This window comes from Tamandua tetradactyla, chromosome 4 (assembly GCF_023851605.1).
Source record: "Tamandua tetradactyla isolate mTamTet1 chromosome 4, mTamTet1.pri, whole genome shotgun sequence".
Classification (NCBI taxonomy): Eukaryota; Metazoa; Chordata; class Mammalia; order Pilosa; family Myrmecophagidae; genus Tamandua; species Tamandua tetradactyla.
Window position 1 is genome coordinate 23,079,050 of NC_135330.1, and position 15,680 is coordinate 23,094,729.

The window sequence follows — 15,680 nt, forward strand, 5'->3', positions numbered from 1 at the left end:
TGTTTTTAGCAATTCGGGGCACCCTGCCCTTCCAGATAAATTTGCTTATTGGTTTTTCTATTTCTGAAAAATAAGTTGTTGGGATTTTGATTGGTATTGCATTGAATCTGTAAATCAATTTAGGTAGGATTGACATCTTAACTATATTTAGTCTTCCAATCCATGAACACGGTATGCCCTTCCATCTATTTAGGTCTTCTGTGATTTCTTTTAGCAGTTTTTTGTAGTTTTCTTTATATAGGTTTTTTGTCTCTTTAGTTAAATTTATTCCTAGGTATTTTATTCTTTTAGTTGCAATTGTAAATGGGATTCGTTTCTTGATTTCCCCCTCAGCTTGTTCATTACTAGTGTATAGAAATGCTACAGATTTTTGAATGTTGATCTTGTAACCTGCTACTTTGCTGTACTCATTTATTAGCTCTAGTAGTTTTGTTGTGGATTTTTCCGGGTTTTCGACGTATAGTATCATATCGTCTGCAAACAGTGATAGTTTTACTTCTTCCTTTCCAATTTTGATGCCTTGTATTTCTTTTTCTTGTCTAATTGCTCTGGCTAGAACCTCCAACACAATGTTGAATAATAGTGGTGATAGTGGACATCCTTGTCTTGTTCCTGATCTTAGGGGGAACGTTTTCAATTTTTCCCCATTGAGGATGATATTAGCTGTGGGTTTTTCATATATTCCCTCTATCATTTTAAGGAAGTTCCCTTGTATTCCTATCTTTTGAAGTGTTTTCAACAGGAAAGGATGTTGAATCTTGTCGAATGCCTTCTCTGCATCAATTGAGATGATCATGTGATTTTTCTGCTTTGATTTGTTGATATGGTGTATTACATTAATTGATTTTCTTATGTTGAACCATCCTTGCATACCTGGGATGAATCCTACTTGGTCATGATGTATAATTCTTTTAATGTGTTGTTGGATACGATTTGCTAGAATTTTATTGAGGATTTTTGCATCTGTATTCATTAGAGAGATTGGTCTGTAGTTTTCTTTTTTTGTAATATCTTTGCCTGGTTTTGGTATGAGGGTGATGTTGGCTTCATAGAATGAATTAGGTAGTTTTCCCTCCACTTCGATTTTTTTGAAGAGTTTGAAGAGAATTGGTACTAATTCTTTCTGGAACGTTTGGTAGAATTCACATGTGAAGCCATCTGGTCCTGGACTTTTCTTTTTAGGAAGCTTTTGAATGACTAATTCAATTTCTTTACTTGTGATTGGTTTGTTGAGGTCATCTATGTCTTCTTGAGTCAAAGTTGGTTGTTCATGTCTTTCCAGGTACCCGTCCATTTCCTCTAAATTGTTGTATTTATTAGCGTAAAGTTGTTCATAGTATCCTGTTATTACCTCCTTTATTTCTGTGAGGTCAGTAGTTATGTCTCCTCTTCCATTTCTGATCTTATTTATTTGCATCCTCTCTCTTCTTCTTTTTGTCAATCTTGCTAAGGGCCCATCAATCTTATTGATTTTCTCATAGAACCAACTTCTGGCCTTATTGATTTTCTCTATTGTTTTCATGTTTTCAATTTCATTTATTTGTGCTCTAATCTTTGTTATTTCTTTCCTTTTGCTTGCTTTGGGGTTAGCTTGCTGTTCTTTCTCCAGTTCTTCCAAATGGATAGTTAATTCCTGAATTTTTGCCTTTTCTTCTTTTCTGATATAGGCATTTAGAGCAATAAATTTCCCTCTTAGCACTGCCTTTGCTGCGTCCCATAAGTTTTGATATGTTGTGTTTTCATTTTCATTCGCCTCGAGGTATTTGCTAATTTCTCTTGCAATTTCTTCTTTGACCCACTCGTTGTTTTGGAGTGTGTTGTTGAGCCTCCACGTATTTGTGAATTTTCTGGCACTCTGCCTATTATTGATTTCCAACATCATTCCTTTATGGTCCGAGAAAGTGTTGTGTAAGATTTCAATCTTTTTAAATTTGTTGAGACTTGCTTTGTGACCCAGCATATGGTCTATCTTTGAGAATGATCCATGAGCACTTGAGAAAAAGGTGTATCCTGCTGTTGTGGGATGTAATGTCCTATAAATGTCTATTAAGTCTAGTTCATTTATAGTAATATTCAGATTCTCTATTTCTTTGTTGATCCTCTGTCTAGATGTTCTGTCCCTTGATGAGAGTGGTGAGTTGAAGTCTCCAACTATTATGGTATATGAGTCTATTTCCCTTTTCAGTGTTTGCAGTATATTCCTCACGTATTTTGGGGCATTCTGATTCGGTGCGTAAATATTTATGATTGTTATGTCTTCTTGTTTAATTGTTCCTTTTATTAGTATATAGTGTCCTTCTTTGTCTCTTTTAACTGTTTTACATTTGAAGTCTAATTTGTTGGATATTAGTATAGCCACTCCTGCTCTTTTCTGGTTGTTATTTGCATGAAATATCTTTTCCCAACCTTTCACTTTCAACCTATGTTTATCTTTGGGTCTAAGATGTGTTTCCTGTAGACAGCATATAGAAGGATCCTGTTTTTTAATCCATTCTGCCAATCTATGTCTTTTGATTGGGGAATTCAGTCCATTGACATTTAGTGTTATTACTGTTTGGATAATATTTTCCTCTAACATTTTGCCTTTTGTATTATATATATCATATCTGATTTTCCTTCTTTCTACACTCTTTTCCATATCTCTCTCTTCTGTCTTTTTGTATCTGACTCTAGTGCTCCCTTTAGTATTTCTTGCAGAGCTGGTCTCTTGGTCACAAATTCTTTCAGTGACTTTTTGTCTGAGAATGTTTTAATTTCTCCCTCATTTTTGAAGGATAATTTTGCTGGATATAGGAGTCTTGGTTGGCAGTTTTTCTCTTTTAGTATTTTAAATATATCATCCCACTGTCTTCTAGCTTCCATGGTTTCTGCTGAGAAATCTACACAAAGTCTTATTGGGTTTCCCTTGTATGTAATGGATTGTTTTTCTCTTGCTGCTTTCAAGATCTTCTCTTTCTCTTTGACCTCTGACATTCTAACTAGTAAGTGTCTTGGAGAACGCCTATTTGGGTCTAATCTCTTTGGGGTGCGCTGCACTTCTTGGATCTGTAATTTTAGGTCTTTCATAAGAGTTGGGAAATTTTCAGTGATAATTTCTTCCATTAGTTTTTCTCCTCCTTTTCCCTTCTCTTCTCCTTCTGGGACACCCACAACACGTATATTTGTGCGGTTCATATTGTCCTTGAGTTCCCTGATACCCTGTTCAAATTTTTCCATTCTTTTCCCTATAGTTTCTGTTTCTTTTTGGAATTCAGATGTTCCATCCTCCAAATCACTAATTCTATCTTCTGTCTCTTTAAATCTATCATTGTAGCTATCCATTATTTTTTCTATGTTTGCTACTTTATCCTTCACTTCCATAAGTTCTGCGATTTGTTTTTTCAGTTTTTCTATTTCTTCTTTATGTTCAGCCCATGTCCTCTTCATGTCCTCCCTCAATTTATCGATTTCATTTTTGAAGAGGTTTTCCATTTCTGTTCGTATATTCAGCATTAGTTGTCTCAGCTCTTGTGTCTCATTTGAGCTATTGGTTTGTTCCTTTGACTGAGCCATATTCTCAATCTTTTGAGCGTGGACAGTTATCTTCTGCTGCTGGCGTCTGGGCATTTATTCAGATTTCTCTTGGTGTTGGACCCAGCAAGGTTGTAATATTTTTCTGTGAAATCTCTGGGTTCTGTTTTTCTTATCCTGCCCAGTAGGTGGCGCTCGTGGCACACGTTTGTCTGCGGGTCCCACCAGTAAAAGGTGCTGTGGGACCTTAAACTTTGGAAAACTCTCGCCGTCCTGGGGGTTCGCTAGCCGAAGCGGCTTGAGCCGGCCCGGGGTCCGAACGCAGGGAGGGTGTCCGAATGCAGGGAGGGTTGCTGGTCGCCGCAGCCAGGGAAAGAGCCCGTCCGAATTTCCTAGTCAGCCCTGGGCAACAAGCGTGGCGGGAGGGCGCCAGCGGCAGCGGCCCGCCCGAGAGAGTGCACGTTCCCCGGGAGTCACGGGTTTGGAAGGGGCCTCCCCCACCCGTCACCGTTCTCCGCGGCCTGGGGGTTTCCGATCCAATTCTCTCAGTTGGTCCGGGGGCTGCGCGTGGTGTGGGCGCCAGCCGTCTTTGTTTCAGGGGACCGCCTCTCCAATTCTCCCAGCCGGCCCGGGAAGGGGGAAGGGAGTAACTCCGGCCGCTTGCCACCCCGCCCGGTAAGGCCCGCGCGCCTCGGCGATCTCACCCGAGCTGCTTCTCTCAGCCAGCCAGCCGTTCCAGGATGGGGTACGCTGTCTTTTTTATCTCTGTTGTGGCTTTGGGCGCTTTCTGTATCGTTTCTACTCCCCTAGTAGGTGTCCTGGAGAAGAAACTAAGATCCGCGCGTCTTACTAAGCCGCCATCTTCCAGGAAGTCCAAAAGTGAAAGTATATGTCTTTATACCCATCTTCTGCACAAGCCTATCACCACTGCTTTAAAAAAAAAAAAAAACATAGTAAATACTGTTGCTTGAGTGGGAAAAAAAAAATCAGAGAATTAGTTCTTATCCAACATCACATGAGAAGGAAAACTGGCTGCTCCTTTCCGGATGACGAATAATGTTAAGCACAGGTAAAGACTGTAAAACAGCAGTAAACAACTGGCTTGTTTAGTTTTCCCAGGAATAAACCAACAAAGGATCACATTTGAGTTCTGAATGCTGCTGAAATAAACCCTTAAATATGCTGCAGACCTGGACTGATTACATGTACCATATATTTCATTCTTTATGCTACTTCTTCTAAACTTTTGCACATCCTCCCTCAGTCCAAACACAATCTTCACATATCTTCTTGTCAAGGCACAATTCAAATGCCATTTGCTCAATAAAATTCTCTCTGAGCCCTCCAAATGAATTTTTTAGTACTCTGAAATCCCCTTGCACTTTATCTGAGCCTTTGGAAGCATATTTATATTGTTTATATACATATCTTATCTTCTTACTGTAATGTAAGGTTTTTGAGGACAAAAACGAGGGTATCACTCATCTTTTTATTCCCTGAAGGGCTCATCTGAGTGCCTTGCATAAGTTGGCACTGAAATAATATCTGTTCAAAAATCTTAGACTCATGTAAGAATTAATTCCTATTGAAAACTGTTTACACATTACCTAACACAACACTATTTAAGCAGGTTTTTGCATGCCTGTTTTATTTGGTAATGCTTGGCCTCTGTCAACTATATCTGGAAGCTAATAATGAATTATCAGCAAAACAGAGTAAGTATGTCTTGTGCTGCTGAAATTATCCTATGTCACATCACATCAATATTCTACCCAGCTGAAATCATATAATCAAGCCTTCTGACCTTTCATGTGAAATGTTAAATCCCCTTTTAAAAACTCTGGACTTAAGTTAGAGCCAAGGCAATAATCCTTTCTTTAAATATGAAGCTATAGCAATTGATTTCTAATTCAGGATTATAAAAGAAATTTTATTTTGTATGTATTTCTATATCTTACCACTTGGTTTCCACTTAAAAAAACTTTGCCTTTACAAATCCACTAATTGAGCTGATTACTCGTTGCTTATCACTAATATATTAACAAATTCTTTTTAATGTGCATCAGCCAAATTATATGTTTGCATTCAAGTATAAGTTTAATCAGTAAACAAGCAAAGCAGAACTTTCTAAGCCCCTACCATCCCTTTGGGATGATAACTAGGATACCCGTGCTCAAGAAGAGGAGGTAAATCAAGGGCGCTGCACCTTACTCTTCCTTTCTGATTATTACTAACATTCAATTTTGAATTTTCTGTTTTAATAATATTACAAAAAGCCTATAAAATGTACAGACAGTGTGGGTCCCTTTCAAGTGGGATGATCATCAGCAGATTCTTTACTGACTGAATTGACAGGGGCTTAGAATAACCACCCTCCCAGATTTGGGCCTGGGTCTTGGGTGGGAGAAGGAGGCATAAATAGAAGCCAAAGCAATGATCCTGATCTGCAGGTGCCTTGCAATCATTCTAAATGGATAAATAAACACCAATACACATGAAATGACAGGAAAAGATGTAATGTAAAAATATATCACAGGGTGGGCCATGGTGGCTAAGCAGGCAGAGTTCTCGCCTGCCACGCTGGACACCTGGGTTCACTTCCCAGTGCCTGCCCATGTATTAAAATATATATATATTTCATATATATATGAAAACTACATCACAGATAAGCTGTGTGATAAAACTATAGGCATTTGAAGAACAGCAATTCATATGGTCATCATGACAAAAGCCACAAGAACGCAGAGCTAGGAATAAAAAATGGGGACTTAATGAAAACCAGACAGGATGGAGATTGCAACAGGTCACAGAAAGCTTGATAAAAGGGTTTAGATAAAACATGCTTAAATTTAAAAAAGAAACAGAAAACAAAAATAGTCAATCACTGAGCAAGTGAACATTTGAATAGAGAAACATGATCATGAAGTAAATGTCTAAATAATATTCACTTCATAGGGATGTGAGTTTTTGAGAACAAAGGCAGTATTACTAGAAAATTACTTCACAAAAGTACATACTCAGTAAATGTTTTCTAACAGAATGGCTGAATGAATGGAAGGATAGGTGGGAGCAGAAAGTCTAAAACAGGGAGAACAAACAGGAGACAAAAAAGCTGTTGTCATTCAGGCCTAAAATGTGTGATAGTAAGAATGAAGAGGAAATGAGGGATACTAGAAATATTTATAAATAAGTAGTAACAAGCAGTGACAGAAAGATAAGAGATATGGAAATGAGAAATAGAGATTGATCAAAGATGTTTTCAAGGTTTCAAGCCTAAGTGAATGTGAGAATGAATGATCTTGTCAAGTGCAAAAATGATGAGATTAAATTAAGGCCTGCAGATTTTCACATGAAGGCAGACCTTCTAATAATTACCATAACCATTTAGAGACATGGGACTAGAATTTGAGAAAACAGCACTGATGATTTAGGAATTTCTCATCCATAAAAAAGTATTAGAAAAATAAATAAATAAATAAATAAAAATGTATTAGAATGGAGAAAAGCTAGCAATTTCATAAAAAAATTCCCAAAGAAAAGGATCGTCAAAAGACAATATAATAAAAATAACTTCAATTTATTAGAAGTATTATTATGGCTGCTAATATTTACTGAACTTTTATTATATACCAAGCATCACAGTTCTTTGCAAATATTATTTACTTAAATCACACAACTACCCTGGGAGGTCATTATTACTATGTCCATTTTCCAGAATAGGAAACTGAGCCATAGAGAAGTTAAATAATCACATCTATTAAATATCAAAACCAAGACCTGAATTCAAATCTGGCAAAATGCCTTTTCCTATGCCAAAAGTTTCTGAAGTATTAGCTCTCACTAGGGAATGGAAGAAAATATCAATATTTCTATTTATTTTTTATCTTAAACTATTATATTTTCTATTACTGCAAATGATTTACAATGTATACAATATATTAGTACAGTAGTACATAAATTATAAGTAACCACTCCTATTTGGGAGAGGGTGGTTTTCTATTTTATTTTTTCCCTATATAGGAATGTGAGATCAAAACTGTTTACAGGCCTATTACATGTTCTGACTCCTGGCCACCTTTATTTCTTGCAATATCTCAATGTCAAACAAGTTTTTTCATTGTTGTTTATTTGTTTGTTTTCAAAAACATACCATAGACTGTCTCAGTGTCCCAGCTCGCCCCATGCCTCCTGGCCAAGGTTTCAACAGACTTCACCAAGATGTTATCTCAAATGGTACACGCCATGGAAACTATGTTTATGTTTCACAAACTTGCCTGAGATAAAGGCTACTTAACAAAGCAAAATCTGAGAGTACTCATAGAAAAGGAATTCCCCAGATTTTTGAAAAATCAAACAGATCTTCTGTCTGTGGACAAAATAATGAAGGATCTGGACCCGTGTCAAGATACCAAAGTGGGCTTCCAGAGCTTCTTTTCACTAATTGTTGTGCTCACCATCGCATGCAATGACTATTTTGTAGTACACATGAAGCAAAAGGGAAATAATTAGGCCAAATTAAGGGATTAATTCCCCCACCCTCATAAGAATTATCCCAAGAGTTGCTTAAGGAATTTGCCCCACTGCTTCTCTCTGCATAAGAATTTCAAAATAGATCGAGGTCCTTGGAAAACATATAAATAAAATCAAACTCCCATTTGACAAGCAGCGGAAGAAAAGTCAATTAAATGGCACATAAGCTTTTAATTTTTAAATCATTTGCATCCTCTTGCCCTCAGTAAACCAATTTCTTTTTTAATACCAAAAAAAAAAAAAAAAAAAACAGACTATAGCTGATCAGATACACTTATTTAGTCACACACTTATTTATTCATTCCAAAATATTTATCAACTGCCTATCTAACACCAAGCTCTGTGGTACATTCTTTGAATCTAAGAAACAATCCCTAACTTTAAGGAGGTCAATAGCATAAAGCCCAGACATGTAAACAATTCATTATAATTCAATATTACATAACAATCATGCTGATAATAAAGGGCTAGCACTTTCTACTGAGCACCTGCTATGTGCTAAGCACTCTCCTAAACACTTAAGTATTTTATCTAAACAATCTTTGAAATAGACGGTATTAGGTATTTTATCTAAACAATCTATGAAATAGACAGTATTAGTAGCTCCATTTTACAGATGTTGAAACTGACTCAGATAAATTAAGGAACTTGCCCAAAATTACTCTCCTTAGACTGGTGGAGATTTTTAGGGAAAAAAAAGGCTAAATAGCCTACACATGCTACTCTGTTTGCTGGGTGACTCCAGAATCAGCAACTAAAAAATCCTTTTAATTTAATAGCCTAGGAAAACAAATCAGATATTTTAAAAATGACATGATAATAATAAAAGTTAGGCCATACTTGTCAGACTTGCAATTCTAATAATGCATTGAAAATGTATATGAAATTTATTTTTAAAGTAAACATTGCATTCTATAATGCTATACTTCAAGAAAAATTACTTCACAATTGGCAAACACTTTTGTTCATATGAAAGTGCTCCCTGCCTAAATCCTATTTAAAAGGATTCATATAATACATCACAGAGAACTACCTTGAACTTACTAGATATCTGATTTTCAAAATTTTTCTATTTAATATTCAGTAATTGGTCTCAAACTATTTCAAGTTAATTATTTGCTTCTGTCTAACTTCACAGACATTCTGGAGTAAAGTACATAGATGATAAAATTTACAGTTCAACAGCTTTCTAAAGCTCAGTCTTAAGTCATCAGGTACCTATATTCATCCTGAATGACATTCTAATGGAAATCAACAGTATTTGAGAATCTGACACCTCAAGCCAACTGCTTCCGGTAAAGGTTAGTGAAAGGTAGTTTCCAAAGAACAAACTTCACATTACCTTGAACATTCTGAGAATATAGTGGATCATTAAAGATGCATTGCCTGACAGAATAATTAAATAAGCATAGCAACTCCTATAGCTTTACTCAGATGTCACCATGAAAAGTATAGTAGAAACGGGAAGACAATGATCAGTTTATTTTTCCATTAGATTTTAAGCAATAACTTGTTTTATACTAATTTTTCATCAAATTTTCTTCCTCCACAGCTTCTTTCAAAGACCAAGTACTCTCTCATATTGAATTATGTCAAATATTAACCTTACTTTAATGTAGCCAGAAGCAGTTTTAAGCCTGTCTAGATTGTTCTCAGATGGCTATTGATCCCTCAAAAACTCCACCTTATAAAGGGAGACTGAAGGTGAGCTCAAGTGGAAAGGTCTCCATGTAAAGAATATCATTTACTTTCAGCTTAGCATCTCTTCTTAATAAAGTTAGATGAGCCAATTATATTAGGAAATGAAGGTAGGAGAATTAGTAAATGTAATAGTTAATTATTCTATTCAAGTTATTTAAGACCTAAATAAAACTGTTATAATCATTATTTTTTCTTTTGATGGTTAGATGAATTTATTAAGCGCCTACCCTCCCCCGCCTTTGCAGTGTCTGGGTCACTTTTTCCACTTGCAGATCCTGTGCATCAGCCCCAAGAAGATAGTTAGAAGATAGCAGGGGCTCAGAATGCTGCTCAATGAGACCCAGAAGGCGGCTGTAACTGTCTTCCTCGAACTGCATGAAGACAGCTGGCAGCTCCAGCTCCTGGTACAGGGCCTTAGCCTGGGCCACTTTCTCAACCTCTTTCTACCCCTAAGTCTCCTGTAGAATCTGGCACTGTTCCAGAAAGGCCCACTGCAGACACTGAAACACTAGCCGGCCGCACTTGCTATCTTGGATGTCAGTGCCAACCTTGCCAGTCACATTGGGGTCCCCAAAAAAGGTCAAGGTAATCATTCTGGATCTGAAAGAACTCTCCCATCTCCAGAAAAATATTCTTGGCATTGCCACACACCTTTTCCCTATCAGTGCCCACCATAGGCATGGCAGCAGCTCCAGGAAGGCAGAAGGAAAAGAAAGCTGTCTTGTACTTGACAATGGATTTGTACCTTTTTTCAGTGAATCTGCCAAGATCCACATTGCCCTGGGGGACTATGACGAGACCCAGAGTCTGCTTGATCTCAGATAGGAAAAGTACAGGAACCCCTAGATCAGGTTCAGATAATAGGGCTGCTCCTAGCAATAGAGCTTCAGCAGAAGGTAGATACACACCTTCCAGCAACACAGCGTCATTAATGGCATCCAAACTTATGCCTGGCTTCTGATAGTAGCAGGGATGTCCCTGTCAGGTGAGGGATGAATCCATGATGCTGTCTGACACATCATGGATTCCAAGGAAAAAGCTTGGAACAGTTCCAGACACCAGCACACAATCTGGGCCCACTGGAGACTATGAGCATCCTGCTTCTTTGGCTCTTTCAGCTCCTGGAAAACTGCCAGCAGTGTCAAACCCTGATTATACTTACCTCCAATGGCACTGCACTTCACAATCTCCTTTAGCCAGCAATAGCATCTCTTATATGTAGGTGCCCCATCTCATCCTTGGTCAACCAGCACCTTGAGAATCTGGGAGAAGTACTACATGAAACTCTGCTTTCCTTGGGCATAAATACCAGATTTCTTGTCTCCATTCATTCTGAAGCTGGAGCTGAGTGCACTGTTCCTGGATGCTGTGTTGTAATCTTTCTTATGATTAAAAGATATATATATACAGTTTAATCCCAAATGCCATCTATTGCTGGGAAAAATAAAATGCTCAAATTCTAGGTATTTCTAAGAGTTTATTTTCTTTTTTTTTTTAAAGTCATTTTGAAACACCTCAGAAATAAAGTACATTACTGTTTGAGTTTACAGAAAAAAAAAGTCAGTGCTGTAGTAAACAGAACACAGATTCATGTGTTTCCCCAATTGTGATGCTTAGGAATGCACTTTCAACATATTTCCCTATTAATTTTGTTTAAGAACGAAAAATGCCAGAAAAGAACCATTTCCATAGGTTAAGTATAAATCAGGAAACTTATAAAACAAGATGGAATCATTCTGAAAGGTGCACATCCAATTTCAGAGAATAGGGCTTGCTAGAACTTTTTCAGTTTGGGCCCTATAGATCCTTGGCAATTCTTCCTCTCAGACTTGTATAGATCACAACCATAAACTTAAGTCCACAGGTTGCCATGTGAAAAACAAATGCCACACATTGTCTATTCAAGGAAACCTTCTCTCTGAACTTTGCCTTAGACATCTTACAGAAAATGTGAACATTGTGAAGTCTTCCCAGACCAATCCCAACCAACTGACATTTCCATACTTGGAATTTGAATTTCACAGAATTTCAAAGATCAAAGAAGTATGCCTGATGAGGAAACAGAAGCTTGGATAAGTTAAGTGACTTGGCAAGAGTTATGTGACTTGTCGAGTAGCAGAGCTCAACAAGGATTCTTGTTTCTTGATAGCCAGACTGATTTCCCACAATAGTACACTGGGCTGTCATCTAGTGTATCTGTGCAATACAAATTATTTCTCTAACCAAACAGAATGAGCTTCTGAAGATAGAAACTAAATCACTTATTTCTTTTGAAACTCCATAGTGACTTTTTAGATCTGGGAATTTTTTTTTAATACTTATCAAAATAAAAGTCTTAAGGAATAAGGTCTAAAACTCTAGTATCCAGACAAGATCTTGTACAAAAATCAGTATTCAAGATTCAGAAAAATCCCAATACTCTACTATTTGCTTGAACATCCATTTGTATTTCCAGAAAGATTCTGAAAGAGTTCATCTTTCCTTACTTTTTTGGATGTGTGGCTTTCTAGACTATCAATTTAAGAAATACCTTGGTAAAGTATTACATAACCCTAACACAAGAGTTATTTCTCAGGCATTGATTGTAAACAATTAACTGAACCACAATATTCCAAAAAGGAATTAATCTGAACCAAAAAAAAAAATCTGGGTCCAATTCTGGCAAGAGAATATTTAAGCAAATATATACTACTCAGTATTCTAGTAGAAATTTGACTTTATTATGGGGCTAGAGAACTTCTGATGACACAAAAAATAACAAAAATATTGTCTTTGAGTCTTGAGTTTTTCAATCAAAATAGCCATTGTCAAGGTGTTGAGTCCACCAGGCTCGATCTTTTTACGCCTTTATCCCATAGCCACTGAACCACTGGCCTGAAAATAAATGTGCTAGACGTTTTATTTGTCTCTTTAGAACTTTGCTCTGCTCTTCCTCAACTTACTGGGAGCCTAGGAGGCAGACTTACAAGGATGTCATCAGAGGACTCCCTTGGCATCTGACTTTCAAATGGATGGGGCCAGTGAGCGACATTGGCTAAAGACCAAAGAAGAATGAGATAACCATATTTATTTCCCCAGTTTCTTCCCCGCCAGACTGCACGGGTGTCTCCCTTGCACAGAAGACCTGTCAGACAGGCGTCCCACTGGCTATTCTATCAAGGAGTTCTTTCCGTTTGCCCCCACAGTTCGAGGGGGTAGTAATGGGTCCCTGCTGTTGCTAGTCCCCTTCCTTGAATAATGCACGATCCCTTGTGAGTTTCTCCTAACTCTGACCATACTTCTGTAATTAATTCCTTTAGCAAACTTTTCAGTTATCCCATGTAAGTATACTCTATCTGTGTCCTATTGGAACCCAGAATGATGCTTTAGAGTAAATGATCTTCTTGACTTACATTGCTAATTCCAGATTCCATTGTGAAAATAAATAAAGGATAGAGAGAGATAAATGAGAGACAGAGAGAGAGATAAATGAGAGACAGAGGGAGAGAAAAGTTGGTAGCTAATGCTTTTGGTGTCGTATCTAACAAGTGCCTAACCCAAAGTCACACAGATTTACTCCTATATCTTCTTCTAAGGGCTTTATAATATTAGCTCTTACATTTAGATATGCAGTCCATTTTGAGTTACTTTTTCGGCATGATGTGAGGCAAGGGTCCAAATTCACTTTTTTGCATATAGATATCCAATTGCCCAAATACCTTGCTTGAAAAAACTATTCTTTTCTCAATGAATGACATTTTTTCAAAAATCAATTCACCATAAGAAGTGTACTTCTGGCCTTTTGTTACTACTTCATTGATCTTTGTGTCTATCTTTATGGCAGTACCACACTGCCATGAGGACTGTAAATTTATAGTAAATTTTTAAACCAAGAAGTGTAAGTCTTACAATTTTTTCTCTTCTTTTTCAAAATTGTCTTGGCTATTCTGGGTCTTTCACATTTCCATATTAATATTAGGACCAGCTTACCAATTTCTGCAAAAATGCCTGCTGGGATTTTTATAGGAATTGTACCAAATCTATCAATTGAAAGAGAAATGCCATCTTAATATTGATTCTCTCAATTCATGAATGTGGAATAGATCCACTTTCTAGGTCTTCTTTAATTTGACTCAGCAATATTTTACAGTTTTCAGTGTACAAGTCTTACACTTCTACTAAATTTATACCCAAATATATTAATTCTTTTTGAGGCTATTATGAATGGAATTGGTTTCTTAATTTTATTTTCAGATTGTCCATTGTTATGTAAAGAAATATAATTGATTTTGTACATTGATCTTGCACTTTGCAACTGTATTGAATTCATTAAACTTTTTTGGATGTAGATTCTTAAAGATTCTCTACACACAGGGTCTTTCATCTGTGTATAAAGGCATTTTTACTTCTTCCTATCTAATTTGGATACATTTTATTTTTATTGTCTGATTACCCTAGCTGGAACCTCCATTACAATGTTGCATACAAGTTGTAAAAGCAGATATCCTTGCCTTGTTCCCAATCTTAACAGGTAAGCATTCATATTTTTACCATTAAGTATATTATTAGCTATAGTTTTTCATGAATTCCCTTTATCAGGTTGAAGAAGTTACCTTCTACTCCTAGTTTGTTGAGAATTTTTACTTAGAATAGTGTTGGATTTTGTAAAATATTTTTTCTGCATCTGTTGAGGTGATTTTGTATTTTGTTTTTTACTTTATTAATAGGATACACTATACTAATGGCTTTCAGATGTCAAACCAACCTTGCATTCCCAATAAAAATCCCACTTGATCACTGTGTATAATCCATTTTATATGTTATTGGGTATAACATATACTGGCAGAGTTTGCTAAACTTTTTGTTCAGTATTTTTGCATCTATATTCATGAGGGATATTGATCTGTAATTTCTTTTCTCATGATGTTTTTATCTGGTTTGGTATACAGGCAATACTGATCTTATAGAATGAGTTGGGAATTATTCCTTCCTTCATCTTCCAGAAAAGTTTGTGAACTATTGGTATTATATCTTAGCTCAATGTCTGAAAGAATTAAACTGGGTCTGAGATTTTCTAAATAGGAAAATTTTTAATTATTAATTCATTTTCTTGTTATAGATCTACTCAGACTTCTGTTTTTTCTTATGTCGCTTTAAGTAATTTACATCTTTTAAGAACTTTGTCCCTTTCATGTCTTTCAAGAACTTTGTCCATTTCATCTAGGTTGTCTGATTTGTTGATATAAAGTTGTTCTTTTTTGCCCTTTTAATACTTTTAATGTCTATAGGGTCAGTAGAGCAGTCCCCTCTTTCATTCTTGATTTTGGTAATTTGGATCTTCTGGCTTTTCTCCTATGTCAGTCTAATTAAACTCCTGTCTATTTTCTTAATCACATCAAAGAACCAATTTTTGGTTTCATTGATTTTCTCTACTGTTTTTCAGTTTTCTATTTGATTTGTTTCCATTCTAATTTTTAACTCCTTCCTTCTGATTGCAGAAGGTTTAGATTGTTCTTCTTTTCCTGTTGTTTCTCAGATATAAACTCAGGTTATTGATTTGAGATCTCTTTTCCTTTACAACTCAGGCATTTGTCCTTGATCTCTTAATGTTAGTGTGCTGGTTTGGAAGAATGTATGTACCCTAGAAAAGCCATGTTTTAATCTAAATCCTATTTCATAAAAGTAAAATAATCCCTATTCAATACTGTATATTTGAAACTGTAATCAGATCATCTTCCTGCAGATGTGATTTAATCAAGAGTGGTTGTTGAGTTGGATTAGATGATGACATGTCTCCACCCATTTGGGTAGGTCTTGAGAAGTTTCTGGAGTCCTATAAAAGAGGAAACATTTTGGAGAATGAAGGAGATTCGGAGAGAGCAGAGAAGAACAAGATGATCATGAAGCAGAGAGTCCACGAGCCAGTGACCTTTGGAGATGAAGAAGAAAAATGCCTCACG

General features: G+C 36.5%; 1 protein-coding gene and 2 pseudogenes across 2 annotated transcripts in view; 1 reads left to right on the forward strand and 2 right to left on the reverse strand.

The window, feature by feature from the left end:
• Positions 1–15,680, reverse strand: part of NME7 (NME/NM23 family member 7) — a 331,620-nt gene that overhangs the window by 282,118 nt on the left and 33,822 nt on the right. The gene's annotated exons all lie outside the window — the stretch shown is intronic.
• LOC143678909 (protein S100-A10 pseudogene) lies at positions 7,729–8,019 on the forward strand (annotated as a pseudogene).
• LOC143678833 (farnesyl pyrophosphate synthase pseudogene) lies at positions 8,978–11,112 on the reverse strand (annotated as a pseudogene).